The following is a 17,751-nucleotide window of genomic DNA, read 5'->3' as shown; positions in this document are numbered from 1 at the left end:
CCGTCATCGTTGGCAAGGTTTCGTCCTAGTTGTAGTTCAAATCTATGAAGAGCATAAATACAAAAGTTGTAGATCAGGAAGTTACAAATCGAATCCACTTCGTTTCGTAATTGTTCGACTACCAGAGAATATTTCACAAATATTTTCCCTCAGTTGCATAGATTGCTTCTTGTAATAAATTCAGATCTTAAGGAAATTGTTTCGTACCCGACCTTTTGGTACAAGAACCTATCAATTTATTATTAGAGCCTATCTGAAATGCCCCTGCCCGACACGAGCACGTGCACGCCCACGTGCCCACACGACACGTGCGGCGCACGCTACAGGACGGACGAGGCCCGTCACGCACAGATACACTCCCGTGCACATATAATCATGACATCATCAAATAATACATGCTAACATATTCATACTCACATAATCCAACACCAAATAAATTATATTATCAACCAAATAAATTTGTTAACATATAAATAATCAAGTCCACAATAATATACATTAAACTACTACCTAATCTGGCAGGACCCACATAGACCACAACAAACCATCAAGATACAACGAAACAACTGATACAAAAGTGCATTATAACTTGACATGTACTATACAAATTATCATCTGATATAATAAAGTACAAATATAACAATCAAAGATACAACTCAATATCTGGTTAAACAATCTTCTATACCACTTCACGTCTATAGCTTACCTCATCTTTGCTCTAAAACATCTCATCAGGATATCTCAAGTCGGTATCACATACCATAATATCTGTGGGGGTTAGAAAAGAATAAAAAGAGTCATGAGCAAAAGGCTTAACGAAAATACCTTACCCCGAATCAGTTATGCCAAACAGAAAGTAAATCATGTACTATATAATATGAATTAGAAAGAGCATCATGTCATGAATGAATATATGAATGTATCATCAATAATATATAAATGAAAAGTAGATAACATGTCAAAATTAATAAAAGTATATAATCATTAATAATGAGTAAATAGATCTCCATGTCATACTATCATCATAACTCTCTCTCAAATATGACACATGATGCATGCCAACCATAACCATGCTATGATATCAAATGAAACCATACATGATATATATTGATCACTCAATAATTAAGTAATCAACTGATAATGAAATCATATGCATTTCTCAACATCTCAGTCATCAATGTCAGCACTATATGTCATCATTATGCTAGACCACTGTGCACAGTTAACACTCGATACCCGATCTCAACATCATGCCCGAAGGCTCAGAGCATACTCTTCCATCCGTAAAGAGTATCTAAAATATAACCATACCCTACCATCCGCTAATGGTATCAACATCCATCTAGACCGGGCACCCTTCTAGCTAATTGAAATTTCATGAGGATAGCTCACCATATATGCCCTAGCGAATGACATGTGTCCGGATGTCTATTGCGCACACAGACTAACGACCTCGGACGTAAGGCCAATAGAATCGCGACTATATTGAGCGATCAATTATCCACCAAGCACGTCTTAACCCTCGCGCCCACTTGGGTATCCTCACGCTTTCTATCAACTATTCTATCAATCATATTTCATGCTTTTCTTCTAAATGACAGATCATATGCATATATCTAGTACGATAACAAGTCAATGCATAACAGAAATTTAGGTGGACCAAGAATCAAGAGAAAAATGATGCACTGTAATCTCCAACCATGTATCTAACACATGTATACACCTGCTAGTCTATCACATTAGCACTCATGCTAGAGATCATTTCGATATAAAATCATAACAGTATAATCAACTCCAATCATCTCTATATATCACTAATATACTCATATCTCAAATCAGCCTAGTCAAATGCATGATAAAATATGCTTGATTGAAATGAGCTCTATATAAAGTCATAATCATGCTGGAGGCCGAAACATGCATGTATATAATATATAATATATCCTAATTTGGGAAAGGCGTCTAAGGGATAAGACTACTCATAGTTTGATCAGAAGACCTAATACTCATCGCTAGCAAGGTCCATAGGGCCTCACATAAGGGGGTTTGGGATCTAAAAATATTTAAGTAGCAAGAAGTAAGTCGTTCATCTAATTAAAATCCGTTCATATAAAATATGATGATTTATTAGATTTTAGAATTTCTACTTATCTTTATAACTAGCTAGATTTTTAATTATAAATAAAAATATAAATATAAATAAAAACCTAATTATAATTAAATTATATCTTGATTAATTAGGGACTATGTAGTCATTACTTTATAAAATAATAAATAAATACATAAGCCTATTATTTTATTTATTACAAAATAATAATGTATAATAAATTATTAGAATTATTTAAAATGTATCTCATAAGAATATTAGTATATAAATTTGACAATTATAATTTACAAATCTATATATTAATCTAATAGAGATATAAATAAATAGATATGAATATTACCTATATTTATACCTAACTAATCATTGATTATACAAATTATAATTAATACTAATCATATTGAAGAATATATATTATTATTAAATTAATTAAGAAGGAAAACCTAAATAAATAACATCAATAAAATAAATAAATAAATAATTAAAACACTACCATCAGTGTTGGGCTCGGCCTAGCACTATGTAGAAAGAGAAAGAGAAGAAGCTGAGGAAGAAGAAGAAAAAGAAAGAAAGAAGAAGAAGAAGAAGAAGAAAAAGAAGAAGAAGTGCGGACCCGGGACGGCGGGGAGGGCACCGACCACTACTGGCTAGCTAGTGGCCGGCCTCTCGCCGGCAGCTCAGTTTCGACAAGCCTGAGCTCGAGTGTGAGCGAGAGAGAGAGAAAGAGAGAGGAGCTCACCGACACTCGCGGAGGTGGCGGTAGTGGTTTCCAACGACGGTGGCGACAGCGATAGGCCAGCCTCGGCGAGAGAGAGAGATAGAGAGAGAGAGAGAGAGAGAGGCGGTGGAGGGCGGCGGTGGCCCCGCAGCCAGCTGGCCGCAACCGGTTGGCTGTGGAAGCGGCGGTGGGCACGTGGCGCCTCACCACGCAAGCTGCTCATGCAGCTTGCATGGGCACGAGGTCGTCCATAGTGTGGCCGGCCCCGTCGTGCTCAAATTTTTTATTTTTTTATTTTTTTGTTACACTATCAATTTGGTATCAGAGCCTATCAAAGTGGTATCAAAACAGGCAAACCTTGGACCTCTATTAATGGTTGAAACAAGGAATATGACATTAACACAAAGACCTATGGAGAGCATACCGACAAGGGAAGACTTAATCCACGATGACCCTACTCCATGAGGCCGATTCCTTTGGAGAGACCATGGCAGGACCGTGTCGACCAATGTCCATGGGTGCGAATATAGATGAACTTAGGGGCATGTTCCATACATTGCTACATAGAGTTGACACAATTCAAAAGTGAAAAACCCCTAAACATAAGTATGTATCTAAATACTAGGCAATGATATCACTCGTTCGCTTAAGCAAAAGTCCGTAGAAATATTAAGAACGAAAGCAGAGATGAACGCCAAGATTTTAACATGGAAAAACCCAAACGGGAAAAAACTACGGATCCAAACTCGGATCAAAACAAATCACTATGATAGTAGCAGTTACAAGACTGACTCACAAAACAACTCGTCGATCCAAATGATTTAGTTCCCCTCAGTCTTGCTCGCTAGAACCCATGATTCACTGCTTCTCGTGATTAAAGTCCAACCTCAGTAGCCCTCGAGATTGATCTTTCGTCTAGATAGCACTTAAGACGAAAGATTAACTTTTATAGATGAGTAAAATATTATTAGTTGAAGAACCGATGTAGCCTCAAGAAGTTTCCTTCAATAATACTTCTTCAACCACCTTAGAGATAGGGCATCACAATCCTTATATATGATCTCCAAGATAGAGCCAAATCTATGTCTTATCCGAACTCACGAGAATCCAATATTTTCAAACTTCGTTGGTGCGTTCGAACGCGGCCCGGGTGCGTTCGAACGGCATGACTTGATCTGAGATGCGTTCGAACGGGCTCGAGTGCGTTCGAACGCGACAACTTGAATTCTTCAGGTTGCGTTCAAACGCATTTGTGAATGCAGCTCTCGGTCTGTGTGAACGCAGTACCCGCGTTCGGACGCGTTTGTGAATATAGCTCTCGGTGTGTGTGAACGCAAGTACCCGCGTTCAAACACATTTGTGAATGCAGCTCTCGGTCTGTGTGAATACAGTACCCGCATTCGAACGCGTTTGTAAATGCAGCTATTGGTCTGTGTGAACACAAGTACCCGCATTCGAATGCGTTTGTGAATGCAACTCTCGGTCTGTGTGAACGCAAGTACCCGCATAAAAACGCGTTTGTGAACGCGGTGTGAACTCAACATCTTTTCTCCAATAATCTTGCAATTCTTCAAACCACAGATATTCTAGACTTGTATAAAGCTCATATACATGTAAAAATACACTTAGAATTTTTTGTACATAATTGCCAACAATTAAAACCTAACAATCTCCCCCTTTGGCAATTTGTGACAAAACATCTAGTTTACAAGATATTACAAAAAATTCAAAATGAGCATTCAACAAGTCTAGTACTTTTAGCACATCAATCCTTGCAAATAAACATATACCAATCCAAGATCAAGTGAAAATAACTAGAAATGAATAACAATCCAAACACAAGTTATCAAGCAATCATAAGTTCACAAGTACTCAAGCAAAGTTATTATGCAGTAAACATAAACCAGTAAACTCTAATAAACTCCCCCTATGCCAACACTCCCCCTACACGAGTAAACTCCTAAACTTTAAACTCGCGTCTAAACTCACCGCACACTACACACTCTCCCCCTTTTTGACACAAATGCCAAAGACTAGGAACTCGGAGGGAACTGACGATGAAGAATCAACAACACGGAGTCAAGTACAGTCCCCTGACGAGCTTGCTCAGCTCGTAAATCAGTCACGACCGAATGGAGGTCCTATACCTGAGTGCTAAGCTAATCGAAACGGTCAAAGAACTAGGGTAAACTCCCCCTTAGTGTGAGATGAGTCATCGTCAGAACTGTAATTAGAAATGTCGAGGTGTGATGAACGTCCAGCGGCGGAAGAGGACGGCTTGAGAGGAGACGACGGATCATGAGCTTGACTCTGCTTAAGAGTTATCCGATCCAATGATTTTTGCGAAGAAAGGGAAGGTTCCGAGACATCCACTCGCACCCCACTCTGAGTGCACAAATTGGTAATAAATATGCCAAACGGCAACCCTTCATGAGGCGCTTCTTTCTGTGCAGCTGTTAGAATGGAATCGTAGATCACCGCAGCCAAATCAACAGAAACTCCCGACAACATCGCATGAAGGAGGAAGGCACGATCCGGACTAATACTGGAATGTCAAGTCTTGGGCGTGACATTGTACAGACAAAGCAGGTGAAGCATGCGAGCCACTGATGTCAGTTTCGCATGAGGCATCATGTTTCCCTTCCAACGTTCCCCTTTGATTAACGCAGTACCAGCATATTCGTTGACATCAGGAAGTGGAGCAGACAATGGATACTAGAACTCACCATCAGGAAGTTGGAGTTCAGCACGAATAACATTGGAGTCCAAGTATATCAAAACCCCACGGACAATAGAACGTATACCGCATATGCAAAAACCGTGGTATTACTGAAAAATCTCTAACAACATCCACATATGCAGTTCCGCTCATCCGACACACGGATAGCCATCCTCGCTCAGTAAAGATCTGTTCGATCCCCAAGGCAGAAAAATTAGAAATGACCACGGGCCATCCACAAATAATAGGACAAGTGCCAAAATTATATTTTTATCGCCCTACAGCCGTAGATGTAGAAAACTTGGGAGTCAAAGTAGGTGATGAAGGCGGCCTTGGTTTCTTGGAAACTGCAGCTTTTCTAGGCATTCCTGAGAAAGAAACAAGTCGCATGATTCAATACATGCCCAAAGCAAACAAAAAGATAGCAAGAAATCCAAAAAATTCTAGAAACCATGAAGGCCCTAAATGAAATCCATCTTCTAGTTGAAAACGCTAAGATATCACATTCAATCACACAAGAAACATCAAGATAGTAACTTTAACGTGATCAAAACTCGAAAACGCACGAAATCAATCAAGATCAAAAGACTTAATTGAATAAAAAATAGGAAAAATTGATGGATGATCATACCTCGCAAAAGTAGAGAAAACTAAGAGATTCGGCCGAAAGACGCTAGATCCGGAGGAGAACTACCCTCTAAAAGGGTTTGTAGTGAGAAATTTGATAAAAAAGACCAAGACCTTGAAGATTTGAGAGGGAGAAAATGAATGGTTTCTAGGGTTTGGAAGATGGATGATGAAAACCCTTGGGTTCGGACGCAATATTTAAAGAACTCTCGAGTGCGTTCAAACGCACCGATCTGCACGTTCGAACGCGCCAGTCATCGCGTTTGAACTAAAAAATCTACGTTCGAACGACCCTTTTTTTTTAAAGTAAAAAATCTAAGAAATAAAAAATAATTTTTTTTCGAGATACACTTCTAGAAATTCAAAATATATTCAAGACATAGAATATGACAATCGAATGAAATAAGTCATACATAGATCAATCAAATAAACTTTCCTATTTAAACAATGATACAACACAGTAGTCAAACCGACTTAGTATTTAAATTTGCACTTTTTGACTTATTCTCCATAACAGAACAGGAATTTTTCCTGTAATTTTTTTTTATACTTAAACCATATAGGTGCAATGATGGCTTTCACACATGAGTAGGTAGCCCTTTTCTTGTAGTACATATCAAACAATGTGCAAGAAGATATTCACAAATATCAAAATTTTATTTAATTTGCAAGCAATGTACTGAGTCAAACTGGACTCTCAACAAGATGGCTTTCACACTAACTCATTGTAGCCCTTTTCATTGATCTTTTATGAACACATTTGTGATGACTAAGCATGAGGTCAAATTGTGCAAATCAAAGTCAATAGTGAGCTATTTAAAAAATATTTCATGATGTCATGCTCACCCAAGAATATACACACGTTATGAGTGCATTAAATTCAGTTTAATTATCATAGAAGTCGAGAGAGTGAATAAATCAGAAATGATACAATATACTACAAGATGACAAAATTAACTATAATAACTCATAATCAAGAGAAAAATCATATTTATATGTCAAGAGTATATTATTGAATCTAGGAGTGCATCAATTTTTTTTTATGACAAAAATACTCTCGACAAATCTGAAACTAAAACCAAAGAAAAGTTCAGAGTAAAGAAAACCTAAAAAAAAATGAAAAGAAATAATAAAAAATAAACACACAAACCAAAACAAGAAGAATCAATCCAAAGCACAAATCCCTAAAGAAGTACGAAGATACTCAAATCTGTATAAATTCAAAGGTTTTGTAAATAGATCACCTAACTATTTCTCTGTCTCAACATGTTCTAGTGCTATTATTTTGTCTTCAACTAACTCGCATATAAAATGATGTCGGATATCAATATGTTTTGTACGCGAGTATTGAAAAGAATTTTTTGATATATTAATTACACTCATGTTGTCACAATAGAGCACCATAGTATCTTGTTCAATGCCATAATCTTTGACCATCTGTTTCATCCATAGTAACTGAGAACAACAACTTCCTACAGCAATGTACTCAGCCTCCGTAATAGATAAAGATATCGAGTTTTATTTCTTACTATGCCAAGCAACCAGATTGTTTCCAATATAAAAACATCCACCTGAGGTACTTTTTTTATCATCACATGAACCTGCCCAATTAGAATCCGTGTATCCAGATATGATAGCTCCCGAGTCATAAGTAAACCATATACCTATGTCAACTGTGCCACCGACATATTTTATGATACGTTTCACAGCAAACAAATGTATCTCCTTAGGTTCAGACTGAAACCTAGCACACACACCGACACTAAATGCAATGTCTGGTCTACTAGCAGTTAAGTACAAAAGACTACCAAGCATGCTCCTATACAGTAATCGATCAATATTTTTTCCTGAAATATCCTTATCTAGTTTAGTAGTTGTACTCATAGGAGTTCTAGCATGTTTTGCATTTTCTAAACCGAAGTTAGTCACAAGATCCTTAGCATACTTGGTTTGAGCGATAAATATCCCTCTTTCCAACTGAGTAATTTGAAGTCCCAAAAATAACATCAATTCACCCATCATGCTCATCTCAAAATGACTATGTATGAGATCTGCAAACTCCTTAACTAAAGATTGACTCGTTGCCCACAATGTCATCCACATATATTTGTGCCACAACTAAACTCTTGTTCAACTGTCTAACGAACAATGTCTTGTCCACTCCCTCTCGAGTGAACCCCGCATCTACTAAAAAAGTGGTCAACTTCTCATACCAAGCTCTTGGAGCTTGTTTTAGCTTGTAGAGGACCTTTCTCAATTTAAACACATAAGAAGGAAATTTTAGATCTTTGAACTTTTTTTGTTGTTCCACATAAACATCTTCATTCAGACTACCATTCAAGAAAGCACTTTTAACATCCATTTGAAACAATTTAAATTTTAAATAACAAGCAATAGCAAGCAGTATCCGAATAGACTCTAATCTAGCAACAAGAGCAAATGTCTCATCAAAATCTATACCCTCAACTTGAGTATATCCCTGTGCTACTAGTCTAGCTTTATTTCAAACTATATTGCCATGTTCATCACTTTTATTCTTGTAAATCCATTTTGTTCCAATGACGTTCACATTCTTAGGTCTAGGAACTAAATACCAAACATCATTCCTAGAAAATTGCTCTAATTCCTCATGCATAGCATTAACCCGAGAATCGTCTAACAATGCTTCCTTCACATTTTTAGGTTCAAAAGAAGATGTATAACAATTAAATGATACCTCACTTTGGATTTGTCGTCTTGTCTTAATTGGTTCATTCACGTCTCCGATCACTTGTGATAGTGGATGATTTGATTTCACTCTAGCAGATGGTTCCGGTACGTTGCAGTCATCTTTGTTCATTTCAAGTTTGTCCTCGTCCTAATTCTCAATTTCCAGATCAATCTCCTTTCCTATTTCTTCGTCATATGTATCTGCAGAAACAAAAATAGGAATAGCTTCAGTTATATCAGTCGTGGATTCATCTATAATAACATTAGCAAATTCCATAACAATAGAAGTGTCAAAATTAAATACTCTGTAGGCTCTGCTATTATTAGAATACCCTAAGAAGATGCCTTTGCTAAGTCAAATTTAGTCAAATATTCTCGATCACGCAAGATATAGCATTTACTACCAAAACCTCGAAATATTTAACACTAGGTTTCTTACCTTTCAAGATTTCATATGCAGTCATTTTTGTACCTCGTCTTATATAAATACAATTTATCACATGTATTGCTATATTGACCGCCTTTGTCCAAAACCTTTGAGTAACCTTTTTAGCGTGAAGCATAACCCTAGCCATTTCCTGCACAACTCGATTCTTTCTTTCCACAATCCCATTCTGTTGTGGAGTTATGGGAGATGAAAATTTATGTTGAATACCAAGAGAATCGCAAAATATGGAAAAAATTTTATTTTCAAATTCTCTACCATGATCAGAACGAATCCTAACTAGGGTAATAGATTTTTTATTCTGCAATTTTAAGCATAGTGATTTAAAAACTTCAAAGGTTTCAGACTTCTTACGTAGAAAAGCAACCCAGGTATATCTAGAGTAATCATCGACCATTAAGAATATATAGCGTTTACCTCCAAGACTTTCCATTTTTGTTGGATCCATCAAGTCCATGTGAACTAATTATAGCACATGGTCAGTGGTAGCTGCATTTACCTTCTTATGTGAGATCCGAATTTGTTTTCCAATTTGACACGAACCGCACTCTTTTTGACATTTCTTTCATCTTAGGTATTCCTCTTACCACTTCTTCTTTGGACAGAGTAAATAATTCCTTGTGATTCACATGTCCAAGACATTGATGCCAAAGATTTGCAATGTCGAAAGAGGCACTGTTACATTTCAGTTTATGTGACGTTCCAACAACATAGCAATTATCATATATTCTAGATCCATAACATATAGCATTACCATCATGATCTAGAATAGTACAATTAGTTTTGGAGAATTTTACCTCATAATTTTCATCACAAAATTGACTGATGCTCAGAAGATTTGCTTTCAAGCCCTTAACATAAAGAACATTTTCAAGAATAGGAACCCCCGGAGAACTTACCTTTCCTTTACCTATTACCTTGTATGAATTACCATCTCCGAATATCACAACTCCCCCTTCATGTTTTTCAAGATTAGAAAATAAAGACTTGTCACCCGATATATGTCTTGAATAGCCACTGTCTAAATACCACAAATCAGAATTTAAAGCTTTCACGGCTGTATGCACAACATAGCATTTCAAATCACTTTTTTTGACCCATATGACCTTTGTTTTCATCCCAAAAATGAAAGGACTTCTAGGTTTTCGTAAAAATTTGCAATGAGATTGAATATGCCCTAGAATTCCGCAATAATAGCATGTCGAAATAAATCCTTTTCTACTCACCTTTTGTCGAGGAGTGTGACTAAAGTTTACCTTTGGTGCCGTTGAAGATTCACCAGTTTGTAGATTCAACTTCAGTTTAGAAGCATTCATCCAGGATTGCTTTGTAAATGCGGTTGATGACTTCAGATATTCTTCCTTTTGTATACCTGCAGAAACGAAGACAGTTTTATTATTATTTGAATTACTAGTGTATCCAACACCATACCTATCTTTTCCAAAGATCTGAGCCTTTAGAATCTCGTCAAGTTTGTTCTTCCCTTTTAGAAATGTCACTTCCTTATTTAGTCGCTCTAGTTCAATTTCATTAGCCTTTATTTTATTTTTTGCATTGTCAAGTTGTTCAGAAAGGTCTTTGACACGTTCAAGTTTCAATTTGTATATTTCCTCAAATTGAATTCTTTTTGGTTCGATTACCTTGAGTCGTTGAAGTAGTCTAAGATTGCTTTTCTTGAGTTTAAACGACTCTAGGTACAGGTCATTATATGCCTTTTGAATTTTAGATTCATCTTCCTCAACTAGTAACATATCCTGATCATCTGTACTATCAGTATCAACAACAGAATCAATAATAAGTAGAGAAGAGGCAAAAGCTACAAAGTTTTCTTCGACTTTTTCAAAATCATCATCAGATTCATCTGAGTCATCCCAAGTAACTTTCATAGCTTTACCCTTCTTCTTAAGGCGATTAGGGCATTCTTGTGCTATGTGGCCAAAACTAGAACATTCAAAACATCGAACTTTATTCTCAGAATTCTTATTTTTATGTTTGACAATGTTATTTCAAAACTAGTAGTCAACCTCTGAAGTTTAGAAAGTTTAGAAAGTTTTTCTGTTTGACACTATTGTTGCTCACACCTGTATTCGAACTCACAGTATTCTTCTTTTTCACAAAGGCTTTGCTTTTCTCAAGTTTTTCAGCATTCAACTTGTTTGGCTTCCGAAAGAATTTATTAAACTTTTTGACGAACATGGCCAACATCTCAACATCTAAATCACCTTCATCATCAGACTCCTCTATATTTTGTTCAACTATGGATAGCGCAATCCCTTTGGACTTCCTCAGTTTTGAAAGACTGGATTTAAATGTTTGTAGATTTCCTACCAATTGTTCAACTTTCATAGAATCGATGTCCTTACTTTCGTCAATAGCTATAACTTTCGCCTGAAATCTTTCTTGAAAAGACCTAAGGATCTTACGGACAATTCTGTTTTTAGGAATTTTCTCTCCTAGGTTGAAATTGGAGTTGACTATATCACTCAGCTTTGCATAGAACTCATCAAATGTCTCATTCTCCTCCATACGTAGAGTTTCAAAACTAGTAGTCAACCTCTAAAGTTTAGAAAGTTTTATAGCCATAGTTTCTTCGTGACTAGTTTCTAAGATCGTCTAAGCTTCTTTTGCTATCTCACTATGCAAAAAGAGAAAGAGAAGAAGCCGAGGAAGAAGAAGAAAAAGAAAGAAAGAAGGAGAAGAAGAAGAAGAAGAAGAAGAAGAAGAAGAAGAAGAAGAAGAAGAAGAAGAAGGGAGGACGGGAGGGAAGTGCGGACCCGGACCGGCGGGGAGGGCACCGACCACTGCTGGCTAGCCAGTGGCCGGCCTCTCGCCGGCAGCTTAGTTTCGACAAGCCTGAGCACGGGTATGAACGAGAGAGAGAGAGAAAGAGAGAGAGAGAGAGAGGGAGAGAGAGAGGAGCTCATCCATGCTCGCGGAGGTGGCGGCGGTGGTTTCCAACGACAGTGGCGATGGTGATAGGCCAGCCTCAGCGAGAGGGGGAGAGAGAGAGAGAGAGAGAGAGAGAGAGAGAGGCGGTGGCCCCGCGGCCAGCTAGCCACAACCGGTTAGCTGTGGAAGCGACGGTGGGCGCGTGGCGCCTCACCACGCAAGCTGCTCATGCAGCTTGCATGGGCACGAGGCCATCCATAATGTGGCCGGCCATGTCGTGCCCAAAATTTTTTTTTATTTATTTTTTTGTTACACTATAAATTTGGTATCATAGCCTATCAAAGTGGTATCAAAGTAGGAAAACCTCAGACCACCATTAATGGTTGAAACAAGACAGATGACATCAACACAAAGACCTATGCAGAGCATACCGACAAGGGAAGACTTAATCCACGATGACCCTAATACGTGAGGCCGATTCCTTTGGAGAGACCACGGCAGGACCGAGTCAACCAACGTCCATGGGTGCTAATATAGATGAACTTAGGGGCATGTTCCATACATTTCTGCATAGAGTTGACACAATTCGAAGGTGAAAAAGCCCTAGACACAAGTATGTATCTAAATACTAGGCAATGATATCACTCGTTCGCTTAAGTAAAAGTCCGTAGAAATATTAAGAACGAAAGCAGAGATGAATGCCAAGATTTTAACATGGAAAAACCCAAACGGGAAAAAACCACGGATCCAAACTCGGATCAAAACCAATCACTATGATAGTAGCAGTTACAAGACTGACTCACAAGACAACTTCTCGATCCAAATGATTTCGTTCCCCTCAGTCTTGCTCGCTAGAACCCACGATTCACTGCTTCTCGTGATTGAAGTCCAACTTCAGTAGCCCTCGAGATTGATCTTTCGTCTAGATAGCACTTAAGACGAAAGATTAACTTTTGTAGATGAGTAAAATCTTATTAGTTGAAGAACCGATGTAGCCTCAAGAAGTCTCCTTTAATAATATTTTTTCAACCACCTTAGAGATAGGGCATCATAATCCTTATATATGATCTCCAAGATAGAGTCAAATCCAAGTCTTATCCGAACTCACGAGAATCCAATATTTTCAAACTTTGTTGGTGAGTTCAAACGCGGCCCGAATGAGTTCGAATAGCATGACTTGATCTGAGATGCGTTCGAACGGGCCCGAGTGCGTTCGAATGCGACAACTTGAATTCATTAGGTTGCATTCGAACGCGTTTTGAACACAGCTTTCGGTCTATGTGAATGCAGTACCCGCGTTCGAACGATTTATGAACGCAGCTCTTAGTTTGTGTGAACGCAATACCCGCGTTCGAACGCATTTGTGAACGCAGCTCTCGGTCTATGTGAACGCAAATACTCGCGTTTGAATGCGTTTCTGAACGCGGTGTGAACTCAACAGCTTTTCTCCAATAATCTTGCAATTCTTCAAAGTAGAGATATTCTAGACTTGTATAAAGCTCATATACATGTAAAAATACACTTAGAATATTTTGTACACAATTCCCAACAATTAAAAACCTAACAAAAAGGATCACAATAATTTCAAGGAATATGTCATTAACCGATTGGATTCGTCATCTCCTCGACGACGATCGGATTTTCAAGAAGGACTAGCGGTGGGACCTCATCGAACTGATACCCCATAGGTCTAGGTGCGTCATGTGAGTATGAATGATCCCCTCTTATATATGCCTGCACATCATCCCCCACCTCTGTTACAAAACCCAATACCGGCAGTTATGGAACCCAAGAGGCGTATGGCACCGGTGCGCTTCGTAGATGTGGAGGATTGTCACTTTGAGGATGAGGTTGATCCCTTAGGAGATAGTGATGGGCATGCTTGAGGATTTAGAGAAGGGGATCAACTTGCACAAAGGTTTAGACCTGAACCAAGGATCTTTCGTGAACTCGACAATGTTATTCGGGGGAGAACCGCACGCTTGGATTTTCCAAAATTCCAAGGCGGTGATCCAACAGATTGGGTATTTCAAGTGTAGATAGACTCGTTAAAAATCATTGTGTGCACATCCTCATCAATTTGGAAAGTACACACAACTTTCTAGATGAGAAGTTAGTGAGGAGATTGGATTTGGTTGCCGAACCGACCACGAGGTTTGACGTTGCTATTGGAGACGGTACGAAGCTTAAGGCGGAGAGCTTGTGTCGCTTGGGTCGTATACGTGTGCAAGGACTTGTATCTGTTGGCGCTATGAGGAGCGAACATTGTCCTTGGTACTCAGTGGTTACAGAGTTTGGGACCTGTCACATCCAAGATCAGCCTATTTAGATGTGTGATAAAAATATGCTCGACTGTAATTATCTCTAAAATAAAGTCATATAATCATGCTGGAGACTAAAACATGCATGTACATAATATATAATATAACCTAATTTGAGAAAGGCGTCTATGGGATAAGACTACTCACCATCTAATTTGAAGACCCAATTTTGCTCGTAATTCCTGCATCATCTAGATCATCATCTAGTTGTTGATGGCCATTTGTTTGAAAAGAGACCCAAACATGGCTTGAACGTTAGGCACTTTCGTATTCCGATTTGGTCGGGCGGTTCCACGGGTGGAAGTCTCCGCAACCATTTCCCCTCCTTTATTAGGAGAATCTCTTCTTTCTCATCTCGCCGTGCAGCCATGGCTCTGGTTGTCATTATAGGAAGCGCATGTCCAAGGAACGGTGGCTCTAATACAAGCTTGATACGATCTTCCCTTTTGGCCAAGGCTCGATCTATTCCAATTTTTAGATCTGGACAGGATCTGACATGGAACTTTGAAAATAGTCATAGAAAGATTCAGCTATCAGATCAATGTGACATTTTGAGCTTTCAAACAAATGAAGTTTCAAGTGAATCGGACGGTGGGATCTCGAGATATCATCCGATTAGTGGACGAACGTCAGGGAGTCCGTCTTAGGATCCATGGATGGAGGCACGAGATCCTTGGTGTTGGTGAAGGCTGGTGGACCGGCGTTATGGGGTTGCACCGGTGAGTCCGTGGAGATGGAAGGGTTATGGGTGATGAAAGAGTTAGGGCAAAGCGATAGATAGATAGATTGGAAGAAGGGGGAGGAGTGGGCCACCACTAAGGGACTAGGGTGACTGACCGGTTGAGGGAAGCTAGAAGCAGCGATGCCGGGGAACAAGAGAATGGGAAAGAAGAAGACGAAGGAGACAAGGCAAAACACAATTAATTCAATAATGATTCCATGGTTGCCATCCACACCTTTAGAGGCTAATCAAATAATTTAAAAATTGCAATTATTAACCCTAAAATAGTAGATTTTCACCGACCGCATTTGAACGCGCCGATTCAGGTTCAAACACATTTTGCGTTCTCTAAATGTGCGAACGTGATGCAGGCGTTCACAAGCGTGTTCGAATGCATATTTCGTACTCTTTGTATGTGCGAACCTGATCTAGGCGTTCACAAGCGCGTTTGAATGCGACATATAGAAAACTTATTTTTCTATAAATTAAATACTAAAAAAAGAATAAAATACACTCTTAAAGTTTATCCATGCTCGAGACGACATCGGTGAAGCCCGAATCGTATCAAAATAACTAATGCAATAAGAAAAGACTCTAACTAAGTGTATTAGATACCAATTGTTAGAAAAGACTCTCCAAACTTCTAATCTCCCTCGATTGTCGAGTCCTCCCTCTTCCTTGGGATCTCGACCATTTCTTCCCCTTCGTCTGTATCCCTTAAACAACATCACCCATCCACCCTCATCTCCATTATCATCCATAACCCTATCTTCCACTCCACCCGTCACCACCATAATCATCCACAATATATTGTATTTTTGTCCTAGTTGCAGTTTGAATCTACGAAGGGCATAATAGAAAACCATATATCAGGGAGTTACGGATCGATTCCACTTAGTTTCATAATTTTCTGACTACGGGAGAATATTTGGTGAATATTTTCTTTCGGTTGTGCGGACTACTTCCTGCAATAAATTTAAATAATAAAGGACTCATTCCGTAACCTATCAAATGATCCCTTCAAGATCTGGATTTATTGCAGGAAGCAGTCTGCACAACTGAGGGAAAATATTAACCAAACATTTTTCTGTAGTTCGAATATTACAAAACCAAGGAATCAATCTGTAACTCCCTGATCTATCTTTTTGTATTTACACCCTCCACACATTTGAACTGCAACTGGGATGAAAACATGATATAGTGCGGATGATGGTGGTGGTAACGGGTGGAGTGGATGTTGGGGTTATGAATGATAATGGAGATGTTGGGGTTATCAATGTAGTTTAAGTGATAAAGACGACGGGGAAGAAGTGGTCGAGATCCCAAGGAAGAGGGAGGACTCAACAAAAGAGGGAGATTAGAAGTTAGGACAGACATTGCCAACAATAGAGGTGGTAGGTTGGAAAGAGGGAGGATGGAGATTAGGGTAGAGAAGATAGAGAGAAGATAGGGAGGCAAGAAACCAATAATCCAATAGCATAATGATTTTGGCTGCCATCCACATCTTTATAAAGGCTAGCTAATAAGCCAAAATAATAATTATTAACCCTAATTCTAGTGTGATACGATTCGGACTTCACCGACGTCGTCTCGAGCATGGATTCACTTTAGGAGTGTTTTTGTTTCATGTTTTAGTGTTTAATTTCCATTAAAATAAGTTTTCTGTAAGTCGCGTTCGAACGTGGGTGGAGTGAGTTCGAACGCGGTTTGTGAATGGGGTTGTGAACATGGTGAAGAGAATGTACTGTGCGTTCGAACGCGGTGCGTTCGAACGCACTGTGAACGCCTACATCGCATTCGCAAATACTGACAGGCGCGTTCGATCGCGCGTTTGAACGCCTGCATCGCGTTCGCAAATCCAGAAGAGCGAACTCGGTGCGTTCGAACGCGGTCGGGCGAGTTCGAACGCGGTCGACGAAAATTGTATTTTTAGGGTTAATTTGAGTTGTTGGTTAGCCTATAAAAGGATGTGGTAGGCAACCAAATTGATTATTGATTATTGAGATTGAGTTTTGCCTTGCCTCCTTCGTCTTCTTCGCTCCCGTTCTCTCAATCCCCGGCAACGCCGCTTCTAACCTCCCTCGTCCGGCTAATCACCCTAGTCCCATAGGGGTGTCCCTCTTCTCCCCCTTCGTACAATCTATCCAACACTTGCCCTAATCCTTTCATCAACCACAACCCTTCCACCATCACTTTTCACCGGTGCCACCACATTAACGCCGGTCCACCATCCACCATTACCTAGGATCTCGTGCCTCCATCCACGAATCCAAAATAGAGCATCCTGATGTTCGTTCACTAAACGAACTATATCTCGAGATCCCCACCTCCGATTCGCCTGAAAGTTGATTTGTTGGAAAGATCTTTTCCGGAACTACAATATATCAAAATTTCACGTCGATCCGATGGCGGAATATTTCGGGATCTTATTTCAAAGTTTCGTGCCAGATCTAGTCCAGATCAAGAATTGGAAGAGATCGACCCTTCACCAAAAAGGC

The sequence above is a fragment of the Typha latifolia genome, chromosome 8, assembly GCF_019914945.1.
Source record: "Typha latifolia isolate L0001 chromosome 8, TyphaL0001v2, whole genome shotgun sequence".
Classification (NCBI taxonomy): domain Eukaryota; kingdom Viridiplantae; phylum Streptophyta; class Magnoliopsida; order Poales; family Typhaceae; genus Typha; species Typha latifolia.
This window is presented reverse-complemented; position numbering follows the sequence as displayed.